Below are 14,611 nucleotides of genomic sequence, written 5' to 3' on the forward strand. Positions count from 1 at the left end.
TTAACATTGAGTTCAACATCTTCAAATTGTGAACCATATCTTCCCTTTCATTTAGCTTGTTATCATGTCCTCTCTCCCCTTCCCCATCCCAGAGGCACTGTCTGTCCTTTCAAGTCTGGCAGGAAACACACCATTGTTCTGCCATTCTCACATTTTGATCACTTCATCTGAACAATCAACATATTTTCTCCATCAGCACTCTACATCCTTCCAGCGCCTATAGCATAAATGCTACCTTCTCCACACTTCACTTCAGCTCTGACGAAGAGTCATCAGACTCGAAACGTTAGCCTGCTCTCTCTCCATGGATGCTATTTGACCCGCTGTGATCTCCAGCATTTATTATTTTCAAACTGTACTGAAGACTGCGGTCACGGTGAGGGGCGGGGCCGTTGGCGTGCGCGTGTCCTGGAAGGGGCGGGGCCGTTGGCAGGCGCGTTTACAGGGAGAGGCGGGGTCTGGCCGTTGACGCGCGCGTTTATTGGGAAGGGGTGGGGCCGGGCTGTAGAGACGTGCGATTACAGGGAGAGGCGGGGCCGGGCTGTGCTGTTGAAATGCGCATGTGTGTACGTCTTTCTCTCTCTCTCTTTCCCCTGCCCCATATTGGTTGCTGACGTTGTTGTGAGTGTGCTAGCTACAATCTGCCTGCATCTGCAAACATGTTGGGACGTTATCTATCGCTATCATCGGCAAAAGAGAATGCAGTGTTCCAGCTACCGTTACGTATCTGTATTTCAACTTTATTCCAGGTACATCCGATGGAATTCGCGAAACTTTATTCCAGGTACCTTTTTTCCCCGCGTGTTGTTGGAAGGGGGTTCCAAAACCATCAGCTACTGTGGTGCGAGTTATTTCTAACGGAATTTTCTTAGAAAGCCAGTCTACAAACAGCTTGGAGTTTCGAACAGACCGAGAGTTGAGAACGATCATCAGCTTCCCCTTCAGTTTAGGCGCAAGTGTTATTCTAATCTGTGTTAACGTTTGGTTCAAATTTCTGGGGAACGTTGTCAATCTCCTTTATCTCAACTCTCATTAGTCAGAGGGAAATGGGTCTGGGTGGGTTACTCATCGGAGGGTCGGTGTGGACTGGTTGGGACGAAGGGCCTGTTTCCACTCTGTAGGCAATCATCGTTGATCATCCGCCTGCCCAACGAAAAAAACAAGTGTGTCACACAAAAAAAGATATTAGTTAAGAGGCGATTATGTTAAAAGATCTTAGCGTAAACATCGAAAACTACAAACTTTTCCCCGCGAGATCGTTAATAATTATTCAGTCTTGCGAATTATACTGTTTAATTTCTCCATCCATTGACGCTTTCCAGCCTTTCTCCTTAAGCAGAAGTTGCTTAAGTTTTCTTTTCAGCTCTGATGTCCTGGATGTTTCTTTCTAATTCTCACAGCCTGGAGATTGTACAGACTAAACTACTGTAAATCAGTTACCATGACGTATTTTTTCTGAACTCAACCATGTATTTCTGTGGTAAAGCTCAACTGTGTAAACAGTTAACATGACCTCCCCAGGTAATTGATGTAGTTATTTAACTTACCTCCCATGCTTTCCTAGAAAAGCTGTCTTGAGATCATTATTCAAAATGACTTCTGCCTTTGTTTAAGGAACAGTCACATTCGCAGAACTGAAAACTAGCGTCTTTATTTTCTCCACTTCCAAATCCCCAAATAATAACATTCTATAATCCTACGTCACACCCTCTTTCTCCCCCTCCCATAAGAAATAAGAACAAGAGTAGGCAGTTCGAGTCTACTTCATCATTCCATAGGATCATGGCTGATCCAACATTTCCTCACATCCATTTTGTGTATTTTCCCTGTAATTGTTTATTCCCCTCCTGGTCAAGAGTCAATTTCAGCCTTAAATATACGCAAGAACTCTATTCATACAGAGTTTTTACAAATACATTAAGGACAAAAGGGTAACTTGGGAGAGAATGGGGCCTCTCAAAGATCAGCAAGGTGGCCTTTGTGTGGAGCCGCAGAAAATGTGGGAGATACTAAATGAGTATTTTGCATCAGTGTTTACTGTGGAAAAGGATATGGAAGATATAGCATGTGGGGAAATAGATGTGACATCTTGCAAAATGTCCATATTATGGAGGAGGAAGTGCTAGATGTCTTGAAACAGTTAAAGGTGGATAAATCCCCAGGACCTGATCAGGTGTACCCTAAAACCCTGTGGGAAGCTAGAGAAGTGATTGATGGGCCTCTTGCTGAGATATTTTAATCATCGATAGTCACAGGTGAGGTGCCGGAAGACTGCAGATTGGCTAACGTGGTGCCACTGTTTACTGTTTAAGAAGGTTTGAGGAGGGTAGTTTTTTAGTCTGGAGGTCTGTGACCAGTGGAGTACCACAAGGATAGTGCTGGATCCTCTACTTTTTGTCATTTACATAAATGATTTGGGTGCGAGCATAAGAGCTGCAGTTAATAAGTTTGCAGATGACACCAAAATTGGAGGTGTGGACAGCGAAGAGAGTTACCTCAGATTACAACAAGATCTTGACTAGATGGGCCAATGGGCTGAGAAGTGGCAGATGGAGTTTAATGTGAGGTGCTACATTTTAGGAAAGCAAATCTTAGCAGGACTTATGCACTTAATGGTAAGGTCCTCGGGACTGTTGCTGAACAAAGACCTTGGAGTGTGCCGAGTGCTGGCAGGTGGGACTAGATTGGTTTCGGATATCTGGTCGGCATGGGTGGGTTGAACTGAAGGGTCTGTATCCATGCTGTACATTTCTATGACTCTATACAGCTCTTTGTGGCAAGGAATTCCAAAGATGCTCGACCCGCTGAGAGAATAAATTCCTCATCTTTGAGGCATTTTCATTTTCTGTTAATTTCCTCAGTTTGTGAACTGTTGTTTTACTGACCGTAATGCACTGTTCATGTATTGTTATGAAAATCAATGTTTCATGTAAATATATTACTAATATATTCACATTGATTTTTCAGAACAAATCATTTTCTACATGAGTCCACCTCAGTCATCGAACGTTGAACATTACAGTGCAGTATAGGCCCGTTAGCCTTCAATGTTGCGCCGACCTGTGAAACAATCTATCTGTCCCAACACTATTCCATTATGATCTATATGTTTATCCATTGACCGTTTACATGCCCTTAACATTGGCAAGTCTACTACTGTTGCAGGCAGTGCGTTCCACGCCCCTACTACTCTTGAGTAATGAACCTAACTTGGGGATTGGCTGGCAGAAGGCAGAGAGTTGGGATAAAAGGTTCTTTTTCGGAATGGCACCTGGTGACAAGTGTGTCCCACAGGTTCAGTGTTCGAGCCGCAGCTGTTCACTTTATATGTTAATGATCTGGATGAAGGGACTGGGGGCATTCTGGCAAAGTTCGCCCATGATCCAAAGTTAGGTGGACAGGCAGATAGTACTGAGGAGGTGGGGAGGCTGCAGAAAGATTTTGGCATTTTAGGAGAGTGGTCCATGAAATGGCTGTTGAAATTCAACGTGAGCAAGTGCGAGGTCTTGCACTTTGGAAAATAGAATACAGGCATGGACTATCTTTGAGAAAATTCATAATGCCAAAGTACGAAGGGATCTGGGAGTACCTGTCCAGGATTCTCTAAAGGTTGATTGCAGGTTGAGTCCGTGGTTAAAAAAAACAAAAGTGATGTTATCATTTTCCTCAAGGGGGTTGGAATATAAAAGCAGCACTGTGCTTCTGAAACTTTATAAAGCTCTATTTAGGACCCATTTAGAATACTTTGTCCAGTTTTGGGCCCCACACCTCAGGAAGGACATATTGGCACTGTCCAGCGGAGATTCACATGGATGATCCCTGGAATGGTAAGCCTAACATGATCGGCTGAGGATCCTGGGATTGTATTCATTAGAGTTGAGAAGTTTGGGGGGAGATCTAATAGAAACTTACAAGATAATGCATGGCTTAGAAAGAATGGACACTGGGAAGTTGTTTCCGTTAGACGGGGAGACTATGACCTGTGAGCGTAGCCTAGAGGGGGTCAATCTAGAACGGAAATGAGACATTTCTTCAGCCAGAGAGTGGTGGGCCTGTGGAATTCATTACCACGGAGCACAGAGGTGGCCGGGACGTTGGGTGTCTTCAAGGCAGAGATGGATAAATTCTTGATTTTGCAGGAATTAAGAGCTATGGGGAGAGTGTGGGTAAGTGAAACACCCATCAGCCATGATTAAATGGCGGAGTGCACTTGATGGGTCTTCCTTCCACTCCTTTGTCTTATGGTCTTATCTGTCCTATATCTATCACCCCTCTATATCCCGTCATGCTAGCCATCATCATCCAAGGAAAAAGGCTCTCGCTGTTCACACTATCTAATCCTCTGATCATCTTGTCTCTTTTAAGTCACCTCTCAACCGCCTTCTCTCTAATGAAAACAGCCTTTCCTCATAAGACTTTCCCTCCATACCAGGTAACATCCTGGTAAATCCCCTCTGAACCCTTTCCAATGCTTCCACATCCTTCCTTTTAATGTGGCGAACAGAGCTGTATGCAATACTCCAAGTTCGGCTGCACCAGAATTTTGTACAGCTGCAACATGTCCTTATGGCTTCGAAATTCAATCTCTCTATCAATAAAAGCTAACACACACTGTATGCCTTCTTAACAACCCTATCAACCTGGATGGCAATTTTCTGGGATTTGTACACATGGACACAGAGATCTCGCTGCTCATCCACACAGCCAAGAATCTTACCATTAATACTCTGTATTCCTGTTGCTCCTTCCAAAGTGAATCATCTCGCACTTTTCTGCATTAAACTCCATTTACCAGTTCTGCGTCTTATGTGTGTCTCTCTGTAACCTGCAATGTCCTTCCGCACTGTTCACAACTCCACCAATCTTAGTGTCATCTGCAAATTTACTAACCCATACTTCTATGCCCTCACCCAGGTCATTTATGAAAATGACAAACAGCAGTGGCCTGAAAACAAATCCTTGCAGTACACCACTAGTAACAACTCCTGGATGAACATTTCCATCGACCGCCATCCTCGGTCTTCTTGGAACTAGCAAATTTCTGATCCAAACTGCTAAATCACCCTCAATCCCATGTCTCTGTATTTTCTGCAGTAGTGTGGGGAACCTTATCAAACGCTTCACTGAAATCCATATACACCACATCAACTGCTTTACTGTCATCCACCTGTTTTGTCACCTTCTCAAAGAACTCATTAAGGTTTGTGAGGCATGATCTACCCTTTCACAAAACTGTGACTATCCCTAATCAAATTATTTCTAGATGATTATAAATCCTATCTTTTATATTCTTTTCCAACACATTACTCACAACTAAAGTAAGGCTCATCAGTCTATAGTTGCCAAGGTTGCCTCTATTTCAGTTTGTGAACAAGGGGACAACGTTTGCTATCATCCTGTCTTCTGGCACTATTCCTGTAGATAATGACAACATAAAGATCAAAGCCAAAGACTGCAATTTCCTTCTTCGCTTCCCAGAGAATCCTAGGATAAATCTCATCTGGCCCAGGGAATTTATCTATTTTCACACTTTCCAGAATTGCCAACACCATCTCCTTATGAACCTCAATCCTGTCAATGCTAATGGATTAGTATATCAGTATTCTCTGCGACAATATTGTCTTTTTCCTGTGTGAATACTGATGAAAAATATTTATTTAGCGCCTCTCCTATCTCCTCGGACTCCACGCATAACTTTGATTGATCATCTCCCCCTTTCCCCATCATCCCCCAAATCCCAGTTCTCCACCATTGGAGGCAGTGCGTTCAGCTGCCTGGGGCTCTGGGCTCTGAAACTCCCTCCCTGAACCTCTCCGTGCCAGAGAAATTGCTGGACAAAGGTACAGTTACAACATTTAAATGACATTTAGACAGGTACATGGATAGCAAAGGTTCAGAGGAATGTGAGCCAAATGCAGGCAGATGGGACTAGTCGAGTTTGGAAAATCTGGTCTGCATGAATGATTTGGGCCAAAGAGCCTGTTTCCGTGCTGTCTGATTCAGACTCTTAATTGCCCAGAGAGCAGCTGAGAATCAGTGACATCTGTTTTGAATGGTTTTTGTTCCACATTTAGCTCTTGCTCCAAGTCTGATATTCTTGGGTTGCTTGACTGACTGCTGCTGGTACTCCTGCTTACATCTGCTCTGTTACGCTGATACCTTCAGTGTCACTGTCTCAATCTTTGGCATCTCCAGCTTTTCTCTGGTAGGCTCTATGCTGCAATTCCTTCCTGTTAGATGTTGCCTTCTCTGTTATCTGTTGGCCTCTGACATTGTTTGCCTTCATGTTCATGCTCTGTTCTGACTATGCTGCTGTCTCTCAATATTTCATCTTGAACGCTTTCATTTGCCACCATACTTTTCAGTGTCTCCCCAAGTTGGCAATTATCTCAACCCTGTGTTTATTAATCTAATAATTTGTTCAGGATCAAAGGTAATTGTGTGATAGCATACTTACCTTTTTGATGAGGGAAAAACGTGGGTAAAAGACTTCAATCTCATTGTTTGCTGGAGTGTGGGTGTGAAGGTGTATTTTACCTGTTGTCTTCTCATTGTGTTCCAGACTTGTTAACACATACTGGATGGACTGTTAAAGAGAAAAGTTAGTTTTTTTTAATAGTTCTATGAGCTTGGGTGGCACGATGGCTCAGTGGTGAGCGATGCTGCTTTAAAGTGCCAAGAAACTGGGTTCAATTTCACCCTCAGGTGACTGCCTGTGTGGAGTTTGCATGTTGTCCCCAAGTCTGCCTGGGTTTCCTCCTGGTGCATCAATTTCTTTTCACAGTCAAAATATGAGCAGGTTAAATTGATTGACCATGGTAAATTATCTATAGTGTCTAGGAATGTGCTGGCAAGGTAGATATGCTATGGTAAGTTTGGAGTTACGGGGCTAGATGCTCTTTGGAGCGTCAGTGCAGACTTGATGGGCCAAATTGTCTCTTTTCATACTTTAGGGAATCTGTGATTATAAATGTTAACTGACAAATAGGGATTATTTATTTTGTATTCTGACTTTAAAAATTTTTTTCAACAGAAATATGACCAAGTTGTGACATAATTTGAAATAATAATTGAAAAGGCAAGCTAGTTCTGTCTATGCAATTATCCATTGAGTACAGTTGATTGAATATGAAGGATCGCCCCTTCCCCTGCAGAAGGGCAAAGGGGATGCATCTGATCACCAAGTAGGTGCTGAGAAATAGAGTAGATCATTTCTAAGGTGTGTAAGATCTGGTGTTCAGGGCTCACGATATAAGACCATAAGACATAGGAGCAAAATTTAGCCATTCGGCCCATCGAGCCTGCTCCATAATTCAATCATGGCTGATATTTTCCTGTTTTCTCCCTGTTTGATCCCCTTGCTAATCAAGAGCCTATCTATCTCTGTCTTGCAGACACTAATGATTTGGCCTCGACAGTCTTCTGCGGCAATGACTTCCACAGATTCACTAACTTCTGGCTGAAGAAATTCCTCTAAAGGGATGTCAAAGGGTATCTTAGTTGACATTACCAAGGGAGTTCAATATCTCTTTGAAGAACTATTTTTTCAAGTGTCCAGTGGGTGTTCAAAGAAGTAAGTTCTGACAGTACAAGGTTTTGTCATGGGAAATATCAATTAAATTAATATTGAAAAAGCTCAAATTGGGGTAATTGGTGGATTAAAATTTCGACCATGCAGTCATGTATACTTGCGTGTATTCTTTATTATAGTCTACACTCTGAAATGGCTGCTGATACTAAACATGTAGCTCATGGGCCTCTGTGCTCTGACTTGTGAACATGGAGGATAATAATATGCTACGTACAAAATAGTAGATTTTTCAAATAATTTTGCTAAATCTGGATCTAGGCTATCAGCCTTCTTGATGCGATTCTTCATTAGGATGGAAAGTGAAATTATAAAATGGCAACTCAGACCCTAAGCCTAACAAGAGAAACTGCCGAGGTATGAGTAGTGGGTTGGCTATGATAGATTGGGTAACTACATTGAAAGACATGATGGATAAGCAATGGCTAATATTTAAGGAATGTAGGCATTGCATCAGTTATACATTTGTTTTTGGTGTTCACTCATAACAGGAAAAATGGTCCAACCATGTCTGACAAAATAAGATCCAGAGAGGAGTCCTATAAAGTTGCTGGCAAGATGAGCAAGCCTGAGAATTGGGAGCAGATTGGGGGTTTAGAATTCAGCACATGAAGACCAAGAGATTAAGAGGTGAAAAATAGTGAGAGGTAACTTACAAACAACATAAAAGCAGAAGAGAGTGTTGTAAAATTTGACCAGACTAGTTGCTGAGATGGCATGCTGAAATTTGGTCAATTAGGCCTTTATTCACTAGTTTAGTAGAATGAAAGCGGATCCTGTTGAAACATAAAACTCTGCTAGGGCTAGGGACACAGGATGCAGAGGTATGTTTCCTGTATCTGTGGGTTCTCAAGTAAGGGATCATGGTCTCAGGATACAAGGTAGACCGTTTAGGATTGAGAGGAGAAATTGTTTTGCTTGGGGTGGTGAATGTATAGAATAGATTTCTAAACTGTAAAGTCATGGGTGGGTATGGAAGACAGCAGGAATATGGCTTTGCAATAAAGAATCAGTGATGGACTTCTGTGAATTTGAATGATTGGTCACCAAATGGCCTATTCCTCTTTATGTCTCTATGATTTTGTCCTCTCCATAGAGAAGGAATAAGAACGTTGTTCCAAGGTAATGGAGGGGAGAGAGTTGCATAATGCCACTTGATTAGCAAACCAGAAGCCCCAGCAAATTCACTGGTGATATGGGTTCAAATCCCACCATTGTAACTGGTGGAATTTAAAATCTGTTAATTAAAATTCTGAAATACGAAGCTAATCTTTGTTATGATGACTATCATCCATCATTGTAAAATTCCATCTGGTCCAATAATGTCCTTGAGGGATGAAATCATCCGTCCTTGCCTGTTGTGACCTACATGTGACACCAGATCCACAGCAATGTGGTTGACTCTTAACTCGCATCTGAAATCCTTTCAAGAGGTGAACTTGTATATGCAGCCCTTGTACTTCTGTGAGGTAATGGTCACTGGTTAGAAGATGTAGGTCAAAAGGAGCCTTGGTGAGTTGCCACAGGATATGTTGTTTATGGTAGACAATGTCACAGTGTGTCAGGAGGAGAGGAAATGAATGTTTTGGATGTCAGAGGGGTGTCAAGTAGACTGCTTTATCCTGGATGGTGTCAAGTTTCTTGGTTGTTGTTGGAACTGTACTTAATCTGGCCAAGTCAAGAGTATTCTATCACACTCTGACTTGTACCTTGCAGATGGTGCACAGGCTTTGGGGAACAGGAAATGAGTTACTTCCCATAGAATTCCGAGCCTGTGACCTACAATTACAGCCATGATACTTCTTTGATCTATTGAGTTGATTAGAATGCAGGTCAGGCATGTCCTGTGAAAATGAGGGGTAGAAATGGCAAGACTATGGAACCATGGATGACAGGTGAACTTGTGAGACTAGCAAATAGAAAAAAACATACATAAGATTTAGGAAACTTAAAACAAATGAAGCTTTTGAGGAATATCGGGAAAGTAGAACCATATCGAAAATGAGGAATTAAGAAGGATAAAAGGGGTCATGAAATATCTTTAGCGAACAGGGTTAATGAAAATCCCAAAGCTTTTTACCCTTTTGGTCTGTCCGTTCAAGGACAAAGAAGAAAAATTATACGTGGAGTCAGAAAATGGGTGAGATTCTTAAGGAGTACTTTGCATCAATATTTACTGAGGAGAGGAACATAACAGATGTTGGGGTTAGGGATGGTTGTTTGTTTACTTTAAGTCAAGTTGGCATAAGGCAGGAGGAAGTTTGGGGTATTCTTTAAAAGGCATTAAGGTGGACAGTCGAGATTTGATTTATCCCAGGTTACTGAGGGAAGCGAGAGAGGAAATAGCTGGGGCATTAGCAGATATTTTTGCATCATCCTTGAACGCGGATGAGGACGTGGAGGACTGGAGAATTGCTAATGTTGTCCACTTGTTTAAGAAGGGTAGCAGGGATAATCCAGGATAATGATAGTCCAGTGAGCCTGACGTCCGTGGTAGAGAAGCTGCTGGAGAAAATACTGAGTGATAGGATCTATTTACAATTGGAAGAAAATGGGCTAATCAGTGTTGGACAGCGTGGTTTTGTGCAGGGAAGGTCATGTCCTATCAACTTAATAGAATTCTTTTGAGGAAGTGACAGAGTTGATTGATATGGGAAGGACTGTAGATATCATATGTGGGCTTCAGTAAGGTGTTTAATAAGGTTCTCCATGGTAGACTGGTGGAGAAGATGAAGTTGCATGAGGTCCAGGATATACTAGCTAGATGGAGAGAGAACTGGCTGGGCAACAGGAGACAGTAGTAATAGAAGGGAGTTTCTCAAAATGGAGAACCGTGATTAGTGGTGTTCCACAAGGATCCGTGCTGGGAACTATTGTTTGTAATATACATAAATGATCTAGAGGAAGATATAAGTGGTCTGATTAGCAATTTTGCAGATGACACTAAGGTTGATGGAATAGCAGATAGTGAAGGGGACTGTCAGAGAATGCAGCAGAATATAGATAAATTAGAGAGTTGGACAGAGAAATGGCAGATGGAATTCAATCCAGGCAAATGTGAGGTGATGCATTTTGGAAGATCTAATTCAGGAGCAAATGGAAAAGCCCTGGGGAAAATTGATCTGAGTGTTCAGGTCCATTGTACCCTGAAAGTGGCAGGCTGATAGAGTGGTCAAGAAGGCATACTGCATGCTTTCCTTCATCGGACGGGGTATTGAGTTCAAGAGTTGGCGGGTCATGTTACAGTTGTATAGGACTTTGCTTCGGCCATGTGTGGAATACTGCGTTCAGTTCTGGTCACTACATTACCATAAGGATGTGGGTGTTTTGGAGAGAGTGCAGAGGAGGTTCACCAGGATGTTGCCTAGTATGGAGGGCACTAGCTATGAAGAGAGGTTGAATAGGTTAGGATTATTTTCATTAGAAAGACAGAGGTTGAGGGGGGACCTGGTTGAGGTCTACAAAATCACAAGAGGTATAGACAGGGTGGATCGCAAGAAGCTTTTTCCCAGAATGGGGGACTCACTTACTAGGAGTCACGGGTTCAAGATGAGAGGGAAAAAGTTTAAGGGAGATATGCATGGAAATTTCTTTACGCAGAGGGTGGTGGGTACCTGGAATGCGTTGTCAGCGGAGGTGGTAGAAGCAGGCAAGATAGCGTCGTTTAAGCTGGATCTTAACAGATACATGAATGAGCAAGGAGCAGAGTCATAGAGATGTACAGCACGGAAACAGACCCTTTGGTCCAACCCCTCCATGCTGACTAGATATCCCAATCTAGTCCTACCTGCCTGCACCCGGCCCATATCCCAGATAAAGGATCTGAAGAGGCGCAAGCCTGGTGGGCCGAAGGGCCTGTTCCTGTGCTGTACCTTTTTGTTCTTTATGACTGGTCCAATTCAGTTCAATTTTTGGTCAATAATAATACTGTCTTTTGAATGTGAAGAGGTGCTAGATTCTTTTGTTGATGGTGGTCATTGCCTGTCACGCGGCGTGAACACTACCTGCCCCTTATTAGCCTAACTTGTCCACATCTTGCTATGTATGAACTGTTTCAGTATCAGAGGAGTGGCAAATGGTGCCGAATATTGAGCAATCATCAGTGTACATTCCCACTTCTGACCATACAATGGTGGGAAGGTCATGGATGAAGCAACTGAAAATGTTTGGGCCTGGGACACACCTGATGCGATGAAGTCCTGGAACTGACCTCCAACAACAGCCATTTTCATTTGTGCTAGGTAGAACTCCATATCTTGGAGAACTATGCCCAATCCCAGATGATTCCAGTTTTGCCATGGCTTCTTCATACCACGTGCAGCGAAATACTGCTTTGATGTTAAGGACAATCACTTTCTTGCTGTGATTCTTGTACTATTTAGATAAAAAGGTGCATGCAACATATTTTCTGGGAAGGATCTTGTAGCATTGCAATTGATTGTGAACTTTAACATTTAGCTGCATTGGCACCCTAAGTATTGATTGTCTATTAAAGATCACAATGATATAGTCTCACGTTTTCATGGCCTTTACTGGTCAAAACAATATTACTATTAGTGGTTGAATTATTATGTGGGGAAATTAAATAATGAATGTCTTGAACCAGCAATGAGTCCATTAAAAAGAGCTTGGAGCATGACACTGGCCATCTTTCAGAGATATCACTTCATGTGATTGATATTCAAAATGGGAGATAAGCGATGGAGAAATGAAATCAGCAGCAAGTGTTGTGAAAGTCTGAAACCCTTTTCCTCCTTTCCAGCACTGCCAAAAAGACTGCAGATGCTGAACCAAGTGCACATTTCATGGCTACGGTTGATACCCTTGCTTCATAACAAAACATCACCGGGTTTGGAGCAAAGGTAAGTAAATAGAGGTACAGTGAAGTTCATAAAAACCCTGTGTATTTTGGCTTTCACAAACACAGAACTGCTATAAACGTTTCACAATTGTTTAAATATCTTAGTGTTGTTAATATTCTATGTAGAAAATGCAGTAGCTGGTTTACATATGGAGAACTCATACAGCAATGTGATAATGGCTATATAAACTGTTATGATGATTAATGGGACATAAATGGCCAGGACACTGTTTTTGCAATAATGCCATGGAATTTTTCTAAAATCCATCTGAGATTACATACATGGCTTCAGTTTCATGTCTCATCTGAACTGAATCATAGCTGACAGAGCAGACATGATCTAATCTAGTAAACCAAAATCAGTTGAAGTTTTACGTTTATTTTTCATTGGATTTGGCCATTGCTGGCTTGGCAGTATTTATTGCCAATTCCTGGTTGCCTTTGAGAAGATGATGAGCTATTTTCTTTGAACCACTGCAGTCCCATTTTGTATAGGTAGACCCACAATTCCATAAAGAAGTTCTATGATTTTGACCCAGTGACATTGAAGGAACAAGATATATTTTGACATCAGCATAGTGAGTGGCTTGAAGGGGAACTTGTAGGTAGTCGTAAGCCCATGTATTTGTTGCTTCTCTCTTTCTAGATTGATGTAATTGTGGTTTGGAAGATGCTAAAGAGCTTTGGTCAGTTTCTGCAGTGCATCTTGCTTTTTGTGCACAACTCCTCTCTGAGCAATTTTCTACAATGGTAATTGTTAAATGGACTTGTTCTGTTTTTTTTTCACCTGATATTTTAACAAAGAAATCAAGACTGACATTTCAGTGCAGCACTCAGGGGATACCGAACTAGTGAAGGTACCATTTCAGATTAAACATTAAGCAGAGGCCCAAACTGCGATATTTTTTGAATATGTCTTTTAAAAAATCCATGGCACTGTTTCAAAGATGATTAAGAGGAGTTATGCGCAGTCCCTTATTCAATATTTATTCCTTCAATCAATATCTTTAGGACAGATTTTGTTTTTACTGAGGGTTGAGACTTTGTAGCTTTCTGCTTCTGAAGTTGGGTGAGGGTGTCATTGAGTATTTTTAAGATAGAGGTAGATAATCTTCATACTCATGTTTAACAAAAAAATTATCAGGAGAATATCATCTTATTGAATGATGGAGTAAGCTACTTGTGTTCCTAATTTATATGTTTGTATGCTAGCATTAATCAGTGAGGAGAAAAGTGGGGAGATGGAAATATTTCTGCAAAAAATGCTTCAAAAAATGAATGTTATGAAATGAGAGATTCTGCCAGTTTCAAACTGATTATGAAATTTTATTTTTCTTACTTCTAACTACTTTTGCAGCTGACTTGAAGTCTAACACTATTGGCCAGGCTTTTCCTTAGCATGTCTGAACATTGGCAGACCCTACTGAAAACAAATGCTGGAGATCAGTGGGTCAGACAGCAGCTGTGGAGAGAGAGCAAGCTAATGTTTTGAGTCTAGATGATTCTTCATCAGACTCTATCTAGAGACTCCATTGCAACGGCCTCAGTCTAGCCAGATCATTGCAGAGACCCACAAGTCGAGAGTGTGGTGCTGGAAAAGCACAGCAGGCTAGGCAACATCCAAGGAGCAGGAGAATCTATGTTTTGGGCATACATCCTTCATCAGAGACGCACAAGTGCATGCAAGAGCCTTGGAAAACTCAGTGTAAAATCATTATTTCATGTTGTACATGCTTTTTCTATTTTAGCATTCTGCACCAAGTGCAGAATTTTAAGATAAAAAGGTATTCGATCTAGTTAATATAAAACAACATATGGTTTAAAAATTCATCTTAACAGATAAATCAAAACCAGCGAATGAATTAATAAAACTGTTAAAAGTTGGCTATTGTGTATTATTAATTTATGCATGTAACACTAAGTCGTGTTCCTAAATAAATAGCTTAAAAATGTGTTGCTGGAAAAGCGCAGCGGGTCAGGCAGCAAAGTAACAGGAGAATCAACGTTTCGGGCATAACCTTCCTGAAGAAGGGCTTATGTCTGAAACATAGAGTCTCCTGCTCCTTTGATGCTGCCTGACCTGCTGCACTTTTCCAGCAACACATTTTTAAGCTCTGATCTCCAGCCCTCACTTTCTCCTTCCTAAATAAACACAACTGTGG

The 14,611-nt window shown here is 41.7% G+C and overlaps 1 long non-coding RNA gene and 1 other non-coding gene across 3 annotated transcripts; both read left to right on the forward strand.

The window, feature by feature from the left end:
- The first annotated feature begins 570 nt into the window (after window positions 1–570).
- LOC122562243 lies at window positions 571–14,333 on the forward strand. Of its 2 annotated transcripts, none has more exons than XR_006315267.1 (4): window positions 571–784; window positions 7,395–7,573; window positions 12,351–12,450; window positions 13,807–14,333. It is a non-coding gene; the product is annotated as an uncharacterized LOC122562243 (long non-coding RNA). The 2 variants fall into 2 exon arrangements; XR_006315273.1 differs by having other exon boundaries at window positions 571–749.
- On the forward strand, window positions 7,674–7,809 carry LOC122556048. The gene has a single exon (XR_006313448.1). It is a non-coding gene; the product is annotated as a small nucleolar RNA SNORA5 (small nucleolar RNA).
- Window positions 14,334–14,611: the final 278 nt, after the last annotated feature.

Source organism: Chiloscyllium plagiosum, chromosome 1 (assembly GCF_004010195.1).
Source record: "Chiloscyllium plagiosum isolate BGI_BamShark_2017 chromosome 1, ASM401019v2, whole genome shotgun sequence".
Lineage (NCBI taxonomy): Eukaryota > Metazoa > Chordata > Chondrichthyes > Orectolobiformes > Hemiscylliidae > Chiloscyllium > Chiloscyllium plagiosum.